The sequence below is a fragment of the Ambystoma mexicanum genome, chromosome 2p, assembly GCF_040938575.1.
Source record: "Ambystoma mexicanum isolate Mex_15411 chromosome 2p, UKY_AmexF1_1, whole genome shotgun sequence".
Classification (NCBI taxonomy): domain Eukaryota; kingdom Metazoa; phylum Chordata; class Amphibia; order Caudata; family Ambystomatidae; genus Ambystoma; species Ambystoma mexicanum.
In genome coordinates this window covers 345,551,393-345,571,413 of record NC_090923.1, presented here as the reverse complement: position 1 = coordinate 345,571,413, position 20,021 = coordinate 345,551,393, and the positions used below count along the sequence as shown (strand labels likewise).

The 20,021-nt window shown below is 43.4% G+C and overlaps 1 protein-coding gene across 1 annotated transcript in view; it reads left to right on the top strand.

Annotated features, from left to right (window-relative positions):
• Positions 1–3,247: 3,247 nt before the first annotated feature.
• DNAH12 (dynein axonemal heavy chain 12) overlaps positions 3,248–20,021 on the top strand; it is a 3,791,933-nt gene continuing 3,775,159 nt past the window's right edge. The window contains exon 1 of the mRNA XM_069643677.1: positions 3,248–3,352. The gene's annotated coding sequence lies outside the window, so the exon portion shown is untranslated. The remainder of the gene's footprint in view (positions 3,353–20,021) is intronic.

Below are 20,021 nucleotides of genomic sequence, written 5' to 3'. Positions count from 1 at the left end.
GGTTTCTTGTGACGGTTCTTGCCAAATTTCTAACGGAAAACCTCGAACTGTCTGCATCACCCATGCATCTTAGGCTATCTCCTCCCATTTTCCGAAATGCAATTTCACTCTTCCCCCTACTTAGGAATGTGTGTTTCTATTCCTTTCGCCAGCGCTTTTATTTCTCTCACCTGTGTTATTCTGGTGTTGCTGTCTACCGCTTCCTTTCCAGCCTCTACCCCTGCTTCTTCCTCTGGAAGGGAAGAAAGGGTTCGACCTCCGGTCCTCTTGCTTCCAGTAGGATCTGTCATTGTAGGACCTACTATATTGATAATGGCTGGACGAGCGGCCCTTTCCTCTTCCAGCCCTGTCAAAAAACTGAAGATTTTCTTGAGAGATGATTGTGCCTTGTCTATGGATGCATACGTGTTGGCGAATTTTGGCATGTCTTTTATGAAAAGATCCCCAAACAGCTTGCCTTTCGCTGCTGCTGCTGCTTGCTCAGAAGAAGCCAGCTCTCCCATTCTGGAGTACAACTTCATTAGTATGGATCTCTTTCTTTCCGTTGCCAACGCTGTGTTGGCATTCCCCATCAGGCATAGGGTTCTTTGTGCCCATCCAGCCACGATCTCCGGATCGATGGGTTCTTTTTTTGCCTTGGCTTCTTCAGCGAGTTGCCATATCCTAGTGATAGGGGCCAGCATATCTAAAAGCTTGTCCTGACAAGATCTCCAGGACCTGCCAATTCCTTTTTTCACGTCCTTGCTGTATCTCCCCAGGAACGTAATTATTCTCTTGTCGATTTCTATCAGCCACCCTGTCCGACACTCTAGGCCTAGGGCATTCAGCTCTTAATTTGTTTCTAGCCTGTTTGCTCAGGGGTGTTCTCAATCTCTTCCTTATGTATTCTGTAATTTTTTCTAGGGTTTCCCACTCATTCGACCTCGGGTGCACCAGTTCATCTGGGTCAAATTTGTCCCTATGGGCCTCATCGTCTTCTGTATTATAGTTTTTCTTGGGACTGTGACCGTTTTATGAAGAGACTTATTTATTATTATATATACCCTTTAAAATGTATCACCTCCTGATATAAGCAGCTAATGAGGGGTCTGATCTTAGTTTTTTACTGGGACTGAGCCCTTGACTTACTCAGATTGCAGCAATGGCTAATAAGGCTGCAGCGTTGCTTTGTGGCTACCAGGTGGCGCCTGCCGTCAGTTGTCAGCGCTGTACCCTGTTATCTTCACTGGTGCATCGTGTGCACAATCAATAATATGTATTCTTCTTAAATCCTTGTATAAGTCAGCTTGAATCACCCACAGTACTCCTTCTGACACTACGAACGTTCCCAATGGCGCCGGAACCCAAAGAGTCCCGATGGGCCGTTACGAACTTCCGTAACACAGTGGGCCTCATTACACGGTAGGCGGTGAGCCATGCCGCTATTAGCGCCATGGCTCATGCCGGTAAAATACCGGCACCGCCTTGGCGGAAAGGGGATTTACCGCCCCATTCCAAGGTTGGAGGGGCGGTAAATCCCCTTTCCGCCATTGCCCTTCCCCATTCCCATTTCTGCCCCATAGGGCTCTATGGAAATGGGGAAGGCGCTAATTACGCCACCGCAATTTTGCGGTGCCGTAATTAGCTCCGAGGTCCCTTAGCGGGTTGGATTTTAAGGCCTGCAAGAAGCAGGCGTTATATCCTCCAACCCGCAAAGGGACCTCGTAGTACGGCGGTAAGGGTTAACGGTCACCGTTGCCATTAACGGTGACCGTTAACCCTTACCGCCTTCCGTGTAATGAGGCCCAGTGTGTCCTAACGAAGGAACTGAACACCGGAATGAGAATCCCGTCGCGTTCCACTCCTAGGTGGATATGCTCCGCCGTGAATCCTAGATGCGCTGCGCATTCTAATCATAACATTAATCGCGCGCGCTCCTATGTTATACATTTAACATATAAAACATTAATTCACAACTCAACACTAAACCGTAAATACAGCAAGGTACTTATTTCAGCTGCTCGAGCAGCAAAGAAAGACGAAGGACTGTGGTTTAGGCAGTGTTTATAGGGGAAAGTGAGATGTGATTGCACTGGAAAAATCACATGGATTTGTGAGTTTATGAAAAACGGACTACAAATTCACTGCAAGTTTGGGAATTGTAGTTTTTTATGTTACAATGTTTTTCATAATTGTTTGTTGATACTTTGCTGCTTGAGAAGTAAAGGAAAGTCCAGAGCATAATCTGAGCCTCCGAGTCTTGACATAGAATTTGATTTATTAGATGGCTTATAGATTGTGCAATTGATGATGTTTTCTACTTTCAAATGTCAAAGTCCTCCCTCGGTTTTTGAATAACCTGGAAAGAGAGCAGCTGTCATGCCAGCAATATGAGGTAGTCATGTACACTGAAAAAAACAACTTGATATAAACAGACAATAAAAATAACAGTTCATTATTACTTTTAAACATGTACCAAGTTTGACTAATTTTAAAGTAAGTTAACTATGTTTCATTTTATTTGAAGGATACGTTTTTGGAAAATTTTGTTACATCACTTTTCATTGTCTTAAAGGGTTGGCTTTGAAGAGATTTTTGGGAAAAGATAAAAGAGGTATTAGAATTTAAATTTTTTTAAATATCGATAGTTTTAAGTTTTATTAGCTGGCCTTTAAGGTTTGAAGATTCATAATTATGTTTTTTTTCCTTTGAATTTGTAATGGCATTTAAGTCAGACAAAAACAATGTATGACAACTTTTCATTAGAACCCCTCTCCCCCCACCTACCCCCTCCCTTCCCTGGTCCTGCTCCCAACGTTCCCTTTTTCTGCTGAGACTGGTATGCCTTGTTGTCCACTTTTGCTTTGGGCTTCCGCCCTTTCGCCCGTCTTGTATTTCAGCCTCTTGGGGCCTCTGTGGGGGGGTAGGGGGGGTTACTGATTCCTCAGATCAGGTGCAGAATAATCATGTTTTAACTGTAAAATTGTATATTCAGGATTTTCTTTTTTATATTCAGTACATGTATGTAAAGCAAAATGTTGGATATTTGTAGTCTATACGGCTTCCTTTGTGGCCAAATTCGCAATATAAAAGGTGTTCATTTGGTGATAAAAATGTCAACATTGTATCGTGTTAGAGACTCCCGCCGGGCAAGGACTGTTATTTCTAAACAGCGCGAGCCAGGACTGTGCTGTGCACGAGCACGTTGCCACGGACACTAGCCTCGCTACGGAAGTTGTCTCATCTCCCATGGCAACAGAGTTGTGCGTCCTGGAGAACCTGCTGTTGGACATACAAACTACTCTTTAATGCACCTGTGAGCGGATTCTGGTGCGTGATAACCTCGCTTAGAGCGGAGGACCCCGACATTGAGGTGAGCTTTCATTGTCTCCCTTTCCCTCGTATTTAACAGGGCCTGGCACTGGGCGTCCTTATGTGAAAGATACTCAATAATTAACGGACTTCTATGCCTTAGAGGACGCTCGGGAAGTTGCTTTACTGTGGGCGAGGTGTGGTTACATTTAAAACATGGCTTCTGGGGAGCGAGCAAGGCGAGAGGGAGGTCAAAATTGCAAAGTGCCACATGTCAGTGCATGAATCGCCTAAACTAGAACTGGTATCGGAAAATGAGATCAAGAAATATTTTTAATAGGTTTTAGAACAAACCAAATAGTAAAAAGTCTAACAAAACTCCTAGAAATTAGACCATAAAATAAAGGCCAGGTATTACCGGTGCTAAAAGAAGACTCCAGTTTTGTGGTGTTAATTTTTGGAGAGTGGTAGACATGCACTTCTGCCCCAGAAGCAAATCTTCAAACAGAATCTCGCTTTACGGTGGCACCCGCAGGCTCCATACATAGGTTGAACAACATGGGTGAAAGGATTAACCCTTGAGATATCCCAATTAAAACCGATTGCCCATGAATCATTGTAACCATTCAAAACCCATAATCCCATCTGATGCAAAAGGACATTACTGATTACCCCATGGTGATCGTATTAAAAGCTATATGGAGATCTAGTAAGACTCAACGTGTGTGTGTGTGCTTTTGTTAATGCATGTGTTCTTTTTTGTGTGCAGCTGAACATGTGTGAGTGATGATTCATGATCTTTGTGTGGGTTTCTCAGTGCTTTAAGTGGGACGGGGCCTACCGGGGCCCTCCAAAAAGTGAGGCTGAGCCGGGGCCCTCCGGTCCCACCACTTGACGCCGGGTCATTGTCCCGCCGCAGCTGCGACGGGAGATGAGCCCGCCGTCATCAAGGCAGGCAGCTGTGACTGACAGTAGTGCAGGGCAGTCGCGGCTTCGCTCAAACAAGTTTTCACGAAGCTGGGGTAGGCTCGCACTTGTGTGAGTCCAGGCCCGGCTCCAGCAAGGGGTGAGGGGGGCCAGGCCCCCACAGAGCCAGCCTCTGGCCCCCTTCTAGAAAGGAGGCCATGTCAGTGGTGTTATACACCACTGGAAACCGAGGGAGTGGGGGGTGGATGTCACTCTAGACATTAAGCAGCAACCTCAGAGACATCATTCTGAGAGGCTGATTTGCAGGAGATCCAGCCAGGATTTGTTTTCTTGCCCTGGACAATGATTTATCCCCCACAGCCATGAAAGTACAAAAGACCAGGGAGATGAAGGGCCATTCACACCTTAAAAGTGAGGTAGCACACTTATTCAAGTAGGCTGTCTACAGCTATTTTCTCAAACCTAAAATCACAATTTTGGTTTCTGTAATTTAAAGTATGTTTGTTATTTGTGGGAATATAGTGTTTTTTCACATCATGCTTAATAAAATGCTTAACTATATCGGACAATAAATGACAGGTAAAGTTGCTTGAACACAAATATCTGCAGAAGGTGCGTCAACTGACTGGGGGTCCTTACAAATTACATTCAAAGTATGTATTCTGCTGCATTAACTACTTGAGCATAAGTGAAAAGATAAGGTTGGTAATAACAAAAATGTAATTCTGGAGGGGAGAGTGTAGTAAATTCAAAACATGATAGATGCAAGGCTTTGAGTTAAATATTACCACTACCGTTGCTCTGCGCAACATTCCATGCCACAATTCTGTAGTATGTCTGTGCAATTAAAGAAGGGGACACGCCATAAGCAAACAACTTTTGGTGCTGCCACCAAAAGGTGCAGTTCAATCTCAGTTGCTAAGCCATGTTCCATCTGCACTGGAACACAAGCAACCATGTGAATGTTTAGGCCCTGTGGGTTAGCAGTTTGGGAAGGGCTTCTGCCATTAGTGACAGGGCCAAGGCTGATATGCAAACAATGGTATGGAAGGCTGGCCAGAGCAATGACGGTAGTTATAATTGATTCAGAGACTTTTTACCCTTTAGGTACAATCAGAACACATGATGTGGAACACAGATAGGATGACAATAAAATGTTAGGAGAAACACACATCCTAAGGGTGTGTCTCGTCATCTACCACCTAATGACTAGCCATGGCTATGTTAATGTCACAGCACCAAAACCTAACCTTTCTAGAACTCTTTGCGCAAGCTCTATCACAAAGTAACACCAAACGTGTTGCTGTATAGGGCCTGCCAGTGTTATATCCAAGCATTCTTTTGAGTTTTAATTATTTAATTGCCTCTGTAAATGAGCTCCTGGTGTAGTAACATTCTCTTATTGTGTGTCTTCAGCCAGTTGGTTTTATAAGCAATATATTTGTCAATGCCTCTGAAGTCATGTCTTAAACAAGCAATCACAAAGCCAGCAGTTTTGACTTGCATATAGGTATAAGCAGACATTTGCCAGGCAATGCCATCATATGCCCAGTTACTGGCACCATTTCCCAGCTGTGCTCATTTTATTGCCAGGTGGTACCCTTATGGCAGTGCCTAGCAAATCCCTATCCATGCCTAATCAAAAGCCCAAGCTGTTGGCTTTGTCAATGCATGTTGGCTTTCGTTTGTCCCCCTAAGTGAATGTGTATATGCCCAGATGTTGGTGTCTTGCTTGCTACGCCTAGGAAATCAAGCTGCACCTAACTGAACTGGTCCAACAAGGTTCTACCTGAAAATGATAAGGCTAGCTTGGAAAGAATTGACCAGTTTCAGATCTTCTCATGCGCACTTACCAGTGGAATGTATCTTTGATTGGAAGCCTAGTCTACTCTTCCAGAACATTTCATGATTCAAACTAAGTACTGACTTGATATCCTCATTCTGGTTGATTAACTTTACAGAGTTTGCATGCAAACAGAATGTCACGTGTGTTGTGGGATATGTTTGTAAAGTATGATGTGCCGGAAATAAAACATGAACACCCATAAAATAACAACATTTTTTTCTATAATGTTGCGGACAAAGAATAAAAGGTGTACATCTTTTATAACTAAAAAGCAGTATTTCAATATTTTCTGAAGAGTGCAATCAGAGGTGGATTTGGACAAGGGACACATGCCACTGCCCCCCTGATCTACTCTCTCCCCTCAAATGCAAACAGCAGGGCTGAACAGGCCCTACCAGTGAGGTCTTATCTTTTTAGCGTGTCTCAGAGGCAGATTATTTACAACAGGAAGTGATTAGAGATGAGAAAAACTAAAAAGGCAGTGATCATTGCTGTGGCACTTTTCTTGTTGGGTGATTTAATTAAAGGGATACAGAACAAGCTGTGTGAAAAAACCTTGTCATGTATTTAATTTCACTTTGTGTCTGTATGAGATTTTGTTGTAAATTCTCATTAATTGCTATACTGGAGCTTGCAGACTTAAAAAATAAATAAAGCTTCAGTCATAGGGGATCATTTTCCACGTCAAGCGGAGTGGAAGAAGTGGTGCTAAATGCATTTAGCTCAGTTTTGTATCATTGTGGATGGCTCCCACAATCTTTAATTGTGGAAGTGATTTACACTTTTCCAGGCACGTAGTGGTAAAGTAAACAGCAAAGGCGATTTTCGCCTGTGTTTTCCAGTACTTCGTGCAAACAATTAAAATTAATGATTGGCCCCTTTTGCAAAAAAGTGCAAACAGGAGAATTCCGCTCTGTGCAATTTAGGATTCAACACAAAATGCCCCCTTTAATCTTTTCATCTACATGTATCTCATGAATACATTGTCAGGTTGGTTGATCATGTGACTTGTGCATTTTAAAAGTAATCTGTATAAAATGTAGTATTATTTTAGGTAATCAAAGCCAAACTTCAACACATATGTGTACCAACTTGAGCTCGGAAGATGTGTGGTCAAGTATCTAGATTTCAGGCTAGGCTCAAATTATGGTTTTACCGCTTGACCAAAGTGTCTGTTCCAGGGCATATTTTTTAATTTCACTATGCCTTACCTGTTAAAATTAGGTGCCCCTAGAAGTGATTAAGTTTGCATTATAAGCTATTCCAAAAAGCCTCACACTTGATAGATGGGCAGCACAGGCATTAGGGGAAACAGACACACATCTAATTTTGAAAATATCCGAGCCACATTTATTGAACAAAATTGTGTCATTCAATAGCAAATCAAAGTAAACAAATGAAACAAATAGTCATCATGGACAATTGCATATTATAACCAGTATGTACCAAACAATGATGTACAGGGGCACACCCCACCAGCAGCGATACCAGGAGGCCGCAAACCCCTCAACTAGCACCGTCTACCTCCTGATGCAGCCCTTACAGCCCTAGCACTCTCATCTCAATTAAAATATGCTGCAAAAATTCTACAACAAAAAATAACTTTTTGTGTTTAAAATGTAATTTTGGACATGAACCATTGATGGGAGACATTCAGAATGGGACTACTGTAGGGGTTCAGTTGGAATGAAGGGGGGAGGAGGTTGTGGAATGGGTGGGTGAAGGAAGGATTGTATACATGTTTATGTTATTGGAGGATATGCTGTTGTGCTTGAAATATTGTTAAGATCAACAAGGCTACCTGTATTGATTGGACATGGTATGTTCTGTTCTTGAAATTAGGTTTAAAAAAATGTAATTTTGTAGGCAACAAAATCTCCTATTCCTTGCTTCAGTATTCTGGAGTGGGGGTATATCCAGGGGTGGACTGGGAACCAAAAGAGGCGCTGGAAATAATTTTCAAAGTGGCCCCATATTACACATTCTGAGCAATCCCAACCCATTTCCTATGAAAACATGGGAAAATAGAGGCACAGAGGCCCACTGGGAAATCTCCAGAGTTCCCTGTAGGCCAGACCAGCCCTGGGTATATCTTTCACAACAAGATGGAGGAAGCACAAACATCTCCTCCGGGGCCTGCTGGGAGTAGCCACAGTGCTCTGGAAGGTATTGTTGGGCGGACACCATCTGAGCTGGTACAAAGACTGGGGGCCTCCCTGCTCAGTCCTCTTAGAGGAGGGGGCATCACCCTCAATTCTCCCAAGCCAGGCCAGTAAAGGCATGTTGTGTGCTGGTATGAATAGGTGGGAGGGGAAGTAAATGGGAACGGTGGTTAGGGCAGCTGAAGGAAGCTTACTGGACGGTGAAAGGTGAAGGAGGATCAGATATAACAGAAAGAGAGAGCAGATGGGAAGGGAAGAAAGGTAGATTGGTGTTGCAACACTATTTCCCTTGCTTCTCTTGTGCTATGTACTGTTTTTCATAGAGGGTGCAAATGCATTTTTGCATATCTGTGAAGACATTGTTTGCTGGATCACGGATCTAGGAAATCTGGATCAATGCCAGCACTTAGTTTAGGGTACTACTAGACCTACACCCAATGGAATGTGGGCACCCCTGATTACAACCCTGGCCCACCCAGATCAAAATTCCAGGAGCCGGGCCTGTGTCCCCACCCACCATTCACTCTCCTTTGTCTCCACTCCCTGTTGTGTCATTTACAGTATAGGGCTTAGAGTAACAGTCACAACAGGAGTGGAGACAAAAGGGTGTTAATGTTTGACCCATTAACCCTATGACAAGACTCAAAAGGTGCCCAGCCTTCTATGCCACAGCTTGGTTGGGAGAGAAGCCAGGGGCAGCAGTGCCCGGCAGGAGAGGGACACAATGCGGGGGCATGGGGTTCAGTTACAGATGTCAGAATGAGTATAGGCGGGAGGGAAGGTAGTTCGTCTTAGGGGCCATTATAGCATTTGCATAAACAGATCAGAGCTGAGAACGGACGCAGAGAACAACTTTGGCCTATCAGTGGAACCCAAACACACACACCGCCTCTGCCCCACTCCTCTCCTGCTCCCACCCTCTCTTCCTCACACAGTCATAACCGTCTCTTATTTCTTACACAACACCCCCTGCGAGCAGGCATCGTGGCCGTCACTCCAGAGGACACCCCAATACATTTAAAGACAGAACAATTTGTAAACTTTTCTGTTTGCTTGTTGGGGTGGAGGGATATGAGAGCCCCCGGTAGTGCGCTTTCATAGCCAACATCTTCCACCTGTCACCTTACCCTGTCGGCAGCACACCCACGTTCAGGCGCTGGGCTCTGCAACCATGCCCTGGCCGCATTGAGCAATGGCAGTGGTATACAAACTTTTTATGTTGAGCCCCCTGAGAAAAAAGTTGTTGGTAGGCCCCCCTCCCCGAATGCAAGGACTGCTTGTATTTTATATTAAAAGCAGTCAACTTTCTCTCTTTTTAAAAAGACTCACCCTCAACAGTACAATTAAATGATTTGCTCAGGAACACACGTTTTCGTTGTACCAGCAGTGTTGCAGTATGGGCTTAGTTGTGTAGACGAGACCACCCCTGTTCATTTTTACATGCTCTTCTTTAGGCCATGTCTTTAAATTGTAGGCCGTGCCCATCGGGCAAGCCACGCCCCCAAATGAGGGCCCCCCTCAATTTCCTACCCCACTTAAAGCACTGGGGGGTTCTGCTTGTGTGTGTGTGGTACATGTATTAGTGGGAGTGCATGAAACGGCAGCAACAGTATCTAGCATATTATGGTTGATTCCTGGCCCTATAATAGGAGTGCACTGGCAAATTGATCAAATGTCTAGGTGTGTCTGTGCCTGAACGTTTCTAAAGCCGATTGTCCTTTTCACACATCCAGGTGCTAGAAAGATTAAGATTGTGTCCGCAGCAAAAGAAAAGTAGCATACTGAAGCTTTCAAGACAATGGGTGGTCACCAGACCAGTATTCTCTGGTTTACAATATTTTCCGGTTTACAATAGCCACCATGTGATGGTAGTACTGAGTGTGACGAATCAAAGGCATTCATCCCTTCTCCCCGAGGGAGAGCCTCCCCCTTTGATGCTAGGGAGGTGAGCCTGCTGCACAAGACCCTCCCTAGGGGTCTGGGCAAGTTGGTCCTCACTGGGAGAGACTTCCCATTAGAGGGCAATGACTCCCGTTCCTGTGAGGAGCTCCATAAGCCACACAGACTAGTAGCAGAGTATCAGTAGCAGAAGCAGAGAGTATCCTATGCTGGGAAAGACCCCTGACGTGAGCATGCCTGGAGGAGGCAAACCAAAGGACAGTCGCAGAGCCTGTGACTTTTGAAGAGCAGCTGAATGCCCGAGTGAGACGCTGGAGACCCAGCGTCTCCAACAACGGAGAACCGTTATACTGCAGGAAAGCAGAGTCCTGATGCAGGTGGTGGTGAGACCACGTCTCTACCGTGGGGGGCAGGCCGCGCAACCCAACACTCCCAGATCATCCAAGAAGGTAACTAAAAGCGTGAGCATCTTCCAAGTGGTAAAGCCTGTGTACATCGTAAGAGAAGCCTAGGACGGGAGACCAACGAGCACTCAGAACGGAAGTCATTAGGAACACAAAAAGCTTCCCAATCGCCCATTCCGCATATGGCAGAAGGACAGCCTGAGACGAGGGCGTGAAGAAGAGAAGGAAGCAGAAACCAAGTACCGGTGAAGAGCACCCAGTGAATGCAAGAGCCCCCAACATTCCCCAGCCTGCGGAAGGTAAGTCAGAGACTGGGAGAAACGGGAGGCCGCCGGTGCAACAGAAGACGAGAAGAACTCTTCCCAGCACTCACAAAGTTACTTAATATAAACCTATGTAATTGGAACTGTTATAAAGCGGAGAAGGGGGGAAATTAATAATCCTGGCTATGAAATCTATGAAGGTTCCAAACCAGAACCTAATAACCAAAAGAACCTTTTTATATGAGCAACAAGATGCAAAGAGAAGAAACTGTGACATAAAGTCTGGTAACAGAGGAGGACAGACAAGTGTGTCAAGTACAGAAAGTGGCGATAGAGAGAGAATCCATAAGTGGAGAAATATCAAGTGGGCAGAAACCACAACCAAGCTTAGAGAACCTGGATCAATATACTGTGGGAGGTCTGAAACCTCCAACCAACAAGTGAGAAAGTATCACAAAGAAGGTTGGCCTAAATACTTTGTTAAAGAGAATATCAAATCCAAGAACGTTGTAGAGGAATTAGAAGAGTTAATTCAAGAAATAAAGAGAGACTATAACTGAAGATTCTGCTAGATAAATACCGGTCGACAGTCAAAATGTCGACAGTCAAAATTTCGAAAAATAAATGTCGAAAAAAATAATGTCGACAAACAATAATGTCGACATTTTTTCGAAATTTTGTATTTATTGTATGAATAAATAAATAACTAAGATGTGTTGAGTATGAGGGGTGGGGGGTGTGGGGGGGTGGCAGGGGGTCTTGGGTGAGAGGGGGTTGGGGGGGACCCCCCCAATAGTAAATGATACTCTTTTTGGTTATTTATTTATTGAAAAAATAAATAAATATATAATTAGAATGTGTTGAGTATGAGGGGTGAGAGGGTGGTTGGGGGGTGTGGGGGGGCGGCAGGGGGGTGTTGGGTGAGGGGGGGTTGGGGGGGACCCCCCCAATAGTAAATGATACTCTTTTTGGTTATTTATTTATTAAATAAATAAATATATAATTAGAATGTGTTGAGTATGAGGGGTCGGAGGGTGGTTGTGGGGGGGTGGCAGGGGGGTGTTGGGTGAGGGGGGGTTGGGGGGGACCCCCCCCAATAGTAAATGATACTCTTTTTGGTTATTTATTTATTGAAAAAATAAATAAATAAATATATAATTAGAATGTGTTGAGTATGAGGGGTGGGAGGGTGGTGGTGGGGGGTGTGGGGGGGGGGGTGGCGGCAGGGGGGTGTTGGCAGGGGGGTGTTGGGTGAGGTGTTGATAGTTTTAAGTGACATTTTTTTGTCGACATTTTTTTTCCAAAAAAATGACTTTTTACATTATAAGTATAGGATGTCGACATTATTGTTTTCGAATTATTTTTTTCGACATTATGACTATAAACCATAAATACCAACTAGAGTAAAGACATTGATATAAAGAAGCCTTTGGAAAAGACTGACATATCAGGAGAATCGAGCCAATCTTCTGGAACTGTGTAAGTTTAGTTTCTTTTGTGCTAGGATCTGTATAGGTAGATTCCATCGGGTTAGATTTTGCCGCACACTAATTCTTCTAGGTTTTCGTGCTGAATTTTGCTGCAAATGTATGTGGGTTGGTGGGTTAGAGTAATAATAAAGGTGGTGGGGTGAGTAGGGCCTTTGGGGATCTCTCTCCACATACATTCGCGGAAAAATGTCTGAAAAAAAACAAATTTGATTAAATTTTCTGCAGCAACAAAAACTCTATGGATTCACATAGATCTGTAGGATCCGGATAGAACTAGATTTGGATGAGGACGTATCTTTCTTTGAGACTTCCTGGTGAAAGACTGGCACTTTTAATTCCTTTAGATAGGTAGGCAACCCCCTTTAGAATAAGTAAAGCTAGGCCATTCTCTTATCATTCAAACAAAAGTAATTTGGAAATGTCCTCCAAGTGTCCAACTCCTTCTTCCGACCCACCACATGGGCTATATAAAGTCACAGAAGGGAAGTGCTATCATATATGGTGTGAGTACGTGGCCATTTGATGCCAATACCGGACTAAGAATACCCAATCCTATTGCACAATTCACTCTTGTACAACACATGCAACCAGTTATACGTTCAGTCCCACAACAATGTACTCATATTAGCACTGATACACCCAAACCACACAAATAAAAACCATACAACATAGAATTCACACAAACATATGCCAATCACACCATCAGCCACTCTATCCCTACAACAGTACATGCACTATACCCAACAGACACAATGCCAGGCTGATCGGCTTTGTCAGTAGTAGTTGCATCTTGACTATTGAACCTGCTTTTTCCCCTTTCAGTCATGCACTGCAGTTTTCAGCATCTGCACATGTGTTTTTGTGTTTAATCCTATGATCTACTTATTCAATGCAATTAACTGGTGAGTGTTTGGCGTTAGCGGCACGTGGGTTAATGCCATTTCTGAATGCACGTAATAATTTTTTGGAATGAGTGTTGGACAGTGGTTAAACGAGTGAAGTCTATTTCTCAGATATGTCTTCAGCCATCTTTACATCAACATAACAGAGCAGCCCCTGGCCTGGAGCCCCTTCGGCTAAGGGCCCGAAGGCAAAGGGCGGCTCCAACAGAGGTGGCTCCAGAAAGTGTCCACAGGGGAAGCCAGTAAAGCCAGCGAGCGACCAGCCGTCAACCAGCAGCAACCAAAAAAGTAAGTGTGGCATGGGTGGGGAGCAGAGCAATTGCTCTACTCCAGAAAACCCTGCTGCTCAACACTACCTCGCTGCAGAACTATAAATGTCACCAATGCCGCAATTAGTTAGAAATGTGAATAGTAGCCTGAATGGTAGCATGTCCCAAACTTGGGTAGAATTGTGATTGGTGCACCACAATGGTAGCATGGTGAATAGTAGCATGTAACCCACTTAAACGGCAGCGTGTCCTCTTGCCTACGCCGCTTCTAGATAGAACTGTCAATGTTAGCAATGCCACACTTAGTTAGAATTGTGAACATTAGCCTTCGTCACATCTAATAGGATTGTGAATGTTAACAATGCCACACTTAGTTAGCCTATGCCAGACCCAGACAGGATTGTGAATGTTAGCAATGCCACACTTGATTAGAATTGCGAATATTACCTATGCCAGACCAGACAGAATAGTGAAATGCTAGCAATACCACATCTCGTTAGAATTGTGAACATTAGCCTGCGTCGCATCTAGATAGGATTGTGAATGTTAGCAATGCCACACTTGGTTAAAACCGTGAATATTAGCCTATGCTAGACCCAGACATGATTGTGAATATTGGCAATGCCACTCTTGGTTAGAACTGTGAATATTAGCCTATGCTAGACCCAGACAGGATTGTGAATGTTAGCAATGCCACACTTGGTTAAAACCGTGAATATTAGCCTATGCTAGACCCAGACAGGATTGTGAATATTGGCAATGCCACTCGTGGTTAGGACTGTGAACATTAGCCTGCATCGCATCTAGATTGGATTGTGAATATTAGCAACGCCACACCTGGTTAGAATTGTGAACATTAGCCTCCGTTGCATCTAGATTGGATTATGAATGTTAGCAATGCCACACCTGGTTAGAATTGTGAACATTAGCCTATGCCAGACCCAGACAGGATTGTGAAATGCTAGCAATGCTGCCTTTGGTTAGAGTTGTGAGCGTTGGCCTGTGCCAGACCCGGACAGGATAGTGAATGTTTGCAATGCCACACTTGGTTGGAGTTATGAACGTTGGGCTGTGTCGCATCTAGATAGGATTGTGACTGTTGGCAAAACCACACTTGGTTGGAACCGTGAACGTTGGCCTGCGTCACCTCTTGATGCCACACCTGGTCAGAATTGTGAACAGTAGCTTGCCCAGACCCATTCTAAATTGTGAGTGTTAGCAATGCCGCACCTGGTTAGAATTGTGAACATTGGCCTGTACCGGACCTAGACAGGATTGTGAGTTTCGACAATGCCACACCTAGTTGGAGTTTCCAGCTTCTCTGGACCTTTTATAGGATGCTTATTTCCATGTTCCAATCTCCTGCCGCTGTAAGCCAGCCCCTCTGTCTGTGTGTCGCTCAGTTCCCTGCCATCCTGTTCACGTGCCTGGTCTTGGGCGCTCTAAAGATAACCATCATATCACATCATTATGCTTACTCTCTACTATACACCATCATCCAACTAGAACACAGCTATACCCATGTTAATTCGGCCTAGCTGTTCACATACAAACACAACCCCACTAACACTTCATCACCTTAATAAAACGCAGCTAACCGAGCACATTCCGGCACTGTTGCTCACATAGGCGTCCTTCAGGCCTAACACAGCCAGAGCCCAGTCTTGGTGTGCACCCACCAGACTGCACACATCCAACTGATACAGCACCACACCTAACGCTAGGATGCAGCTAGCATCCGGCAATTACATAAAATGCACACATATCTGGTGCACACACGCACCCTATGACTATCTCTCTCTCTCTCTCTCTACTGACCAGAACTACGGTTCCCGAGGGCGTTCAACCTACCAGCGCTTTGAGGTCATACCAATGATATATAAAGCGCTATATAAATGCCAAGTAACATAACATATCGTCAAACGTCGCGATCTTGTGGGCCGATCAGTTTCCAGGAGCCCAACAGCAATAGCGTTGCATGTGGGGCAGGTAAGGTAATTGCTACCCTATTGTATGGGGCTAAGATATTAACAAAAAAGGCAAGAAGGGGAATGTGGGCGTTCCGAGAAAATTGGATTTGAAAGGCAAATTAAAATCATGAGTTCTACGATGACTATCTCAGTAGTCATGTTGGGTTCTGAAATATAGATGAGGATTGATGGTCACGCACTCACGTGTATTATTAATGGGTGTAATTGGCTCGCTACACAGGATTCAAAACGACTTCGAACTTATTAAAACAGGGGGCCCATTATTGTCATAAAATATTCTGTATGTAAGTGACCCGTTTGGGATAAGAGGTTTAAATGTATGGGGGGAATGAATGGGCTTAATTGTAATACATAAACACCCTAGAAGTTCAGCCCTGTATTGGGTACAACAGAGGTTAATTATGTGGACCAAAGTGAAGACCGATTTCATAGGTGATTGGAAAGTAGGTCATTAAGAGAATATTTTGACTAATTAGCATGTGGTTTTCAAGAGCAAGACTAACAATTCTGCCCATGCAGTATTAAAGTAAGGACGACACAGCGGCGGCGATATTTGAAAGGATGTCTGAGAAAGGACGCGCACTCTAGGGAGAATATCCGAAAATGGTGAAGTTGCTTATTAGATTAGAAACTGTAGGAAGGATGTATGAAATGGTGATATTTAGGATTAGGGGAGGGAAAAATATGATGATATTTAAATCAATAGCTTTGCCTATGGATTCAGGGGGACGGCAGCGTGTTGAGTAAAGAGACACTCGCTCAGCTTCACTCCGTTTTGAAGAATGTTTTTAAGTTTACAGGGTTTTAAATATTTTTTTTCTTGTTCATGGTGTGCGGTTGTTATTATTTTTGAGTTTTTCATTAATAGGGATATTCGACTTGCTGCATGTCAATAATAACTCGAGCGAAATGGCAGGTCATACCAAAAGTTATAATGATCTCATAACGGTTGTATCTTGGAATGTGAATGGAATAAATAACCCAATAAAGAAAAACAAGATACTTAAAGCATTTGAGGGCCGATATTGCTATGTTACAAGAGACCCATTTGACTGATGAAGAGGCAGGACAATTAGCTAAAGGCTGGTTTGGTCAGGCGTTTAATTCATATTACTTCTCAAATTTGAGAGGAGTAATTACCCTTTTCAGGAAAGAATTTCCAGCCACTATTTTAAGTTCACAATCTGACAAAGAGGGAAGGATGATAACAGTATCAATATGCATTAAAGATATGGTGTTGACAGTATGTAATGTAAACATAAACAGCAGACAATCTATAAACGAGGTGGGACGTCACCTTTTGAATGCAGGTGGGCAAAACCTCCTATTGGCGGGGATTCAATTGGTTGTTGACCCAGTACTTGACCGTAGTGGCAGTAATTTGAGAGATGGGAGGAAAAAGGTTAGAGAAGCGTTACATCTGTTGATGCAGGACTTTGGCATGTCTGACGTATGGAGATTGGAACACCCAACTTGGAGGGAATATACATTCCACTTGGGGGTACACAATATATATTCCAGGATAGATAATATCTTCAGTTCAGGCTTAGTAACTCAACATTTTAAGAACTGTGATATAGCGGCCATTGTTATTTCAGACCACGCTCCCATTAGATTGCAAATTGCTCTTAATTACTCATCCAACAGAAAGCACATTTGGAGTGAATACATCTATTTTAAAAGACGAGGGATTGAGAGAGAATTGGTGTGTGAGGCAGAGGACTACATTGAAAATATTTTTTTTTTTTTTTTTTTATTGTAACATGTAGTTTATTACAAACTTTTATTACAAAACTTTCGCATCCTATCATTATTATTCTCATTTTCTTTCCATGTGCTCTTGGGCCAAGTTGATCAGGTCATATTCGACTCCTTTCTTTTTGATTTAGCTTTCTCGTCCTCATAAGCACAACGCTGTGTCTATAAAGTTCATCACTGAACATGAAAGGTGGACTGAGCTTCCACTTAATATTCGAAGCCACCAATCGTCCGTGTTCATGTTCAACGGTGCAAACTTTCCTAAATGGAGAGTTCGTAAGTCTTTGAGCATCGAGCATTCTGTTATTAGGTGTCTTGTTGATTCTATTTCGATCCCACAGTGTCTGCATAGGTTGTCTGTGGTTACCTGATAATGTCTCATGAATAACATTTCTTTAGTCTTGATGGCATTTAATCTGAGTTGAAGAAATCTATCACGGTGATATCGGGAAGGAAATTGCACCAGATATCTAGGCATTACGTTTAATTTGTTTTTTGTGGGTCCGAGTTTTGGAGAGGTTGTTAGACCTTCAAGCTTTTCCAGATTTTTCATCCATGACCATTCTTGCAGTTTTCGTTTTGCAGTTTGTGGTTGTGCCAGCAACAACTCTATTTTTATATCAGCTGCTTGCATTATCGCTTTTACTCCTTGTGTCCATTTCTGTGTTAAGCCTGTGTGATGTTGACAGTTGCTTATCGCGATTATTTCGTAGACTGGTTCCGGTGTTGGCATGTGCATCTTTCGTAGCAGAGCTAACGACTTCCAGAGCACATTTGAGTATAGTTCGTCTAGGGCTAGCTCGTGTCTGATGGCGATCATCGATATGTATTTTGGTAGCTGCAACACCTTCTTCCAAAATAGACTTTCAAGTTTTGCCCAAATTCGAAGGTCCAGGTTCCACCCTGTCTCGGACCCGTAGGTGATAGCTGGTATTACTTTTTGGTGGTAAAACGTTCTTACTGGAATTAGTGAGAATTTGCCATAGAGGTTATGAATGCGTCTGCCTTGTATTGCCAACGTTTTCACACGTTGTGCAATATCTTGTGCCCAGCTCCATTCCCGTATTGATTTGTTGATAGTTACCCCTAGGTATCTGATTTCTTCAATTTCAGCAATCGTTGTGTCAGCAATCTTCCACTTGAAGTTTTTGTTTTTGTTACCTTTTGCTGCTCTGATCTGCATAATTTTCGTTTTGGTGACATTTATCTTTAATTCATTGGTGGTCATGTAGTGATAAAGTTGTGTCAGTAGACGTTGCAGTCCTATCTGGGTTTTATCGACTAGGACTATATCGTCAGCATAAGTTATGCAATTGATGTGATGTCCATTTATTCTTGGTGAAAAGCACTTCACATTACTCAGAGCCAAGGGCACGTCTGCAATGAATAGTTTGAACAAGCAAGCCGCAAGCTGACAACCTTGCTTCACTCCCTTTTGAGTGTTCACGGCTTCTGAGAGGAGTCCTTTTTCATTTAATCTTATCCGAATTGACGTCATTGTGTGGAGTGCTTTTATAGGCTGTAATAAGTTCTCTGGGCACCCCCAAGTTGTTAGTTTCTGCCACAGTTTTTCACAATTTATAGCATCAAATGCTTGATGCATATCGATAAAGGCTATGAATAACTTTGACCTTTTTTCTAGACAGTCCAATTTTAGTATGTTTACCAGGGTCAGGTTGATTTCTGTTCCGACTCCCTTGGTAAAACCAGTTTGACGGCGATCGTTGATGTTCTTCATTTCTGCCCATGCTGATAGTTTCTTTTGTAGGAAGCTCGCAAATATCTTGCCGATTGTATCTAGTAGGGCAATCGGGCGATCGTTGGCAGGATCGGCCCGATTGCCCTTCTTGAAAATTGGAACTATAATGGCCGTGGTCCTTGAGTGTGGTATTCTTTTATATTCTGCGATCCTTGCGAATAGTTTGGTGATGAAGTTTGACCATTCGTCTTTGTTGGCTTTCAGCATCACGTTGGTGATGCCATCAGGCCCCGCCGCGCGCGAGTTGTTCAGTTTCGTGATTGCCGTGGATATGTCTTCGGCTTTCTCGCTGCAGTCCCATTCAACTTCCGCTACTTCACGTGCAAGGATCGGGATGCTGTTTTCGTTCGTAAACACTCTATTGAAGTGGATTTTCCAGTCACTTTCCGTGACCCCACTGGCCATTATGTCCGCTTGATTTCTGGAGCATTTGTTTATGATTTGCCAGATCTCTCTACAGTTATTCGATTTAATAAGTCTCAACATTGCTTCGCCTCGTTCTTGATCGCGAAGGAAGGCAAAGGCTTTCACCCAATTACGGTATTTTTGCTTTCGTTGTTTTATCTTTGTGAATGTGTCCAGGCCTCCTTGTAATTTCAGTTTACGAATTTCTTTTTGTGTCTTCTTTTTTTCTTCGATAACTTTAGTGCTCCAAGCATTGGTGTGAGTTTTATTTGAATGTATCTTCAGGAGAGATCCTTTATTGGTGCGAGGTAGAAGCGAGCGATAATTTAGAGCCGCTTCGACAATCATGGTCAAGTTTTGGAAGTTATTGGTCAGTGTAGTTATTTGTTTACTGTTTATTCTTAATCTATTTTGCCGTTGTTTACCTCGAGACTCTGGACCATTCTCGTGTGATGTTTTTTCGAGGGTAAGTTCATGGTCAGAACTAGGACGTCGTGATCGCTGTTTGTTGTCTCGATTATTCTCAGGTTCATGATTTTATGCCAAGAGTGTCTAGATAACCATATATAGTCCAAGATTTTCTTGTGGCCCATGCTGTGCCAGGTGTTCTTTGGTGGTAGATCACCTTCTACCTGTCCATTTGCCATATCGCAAT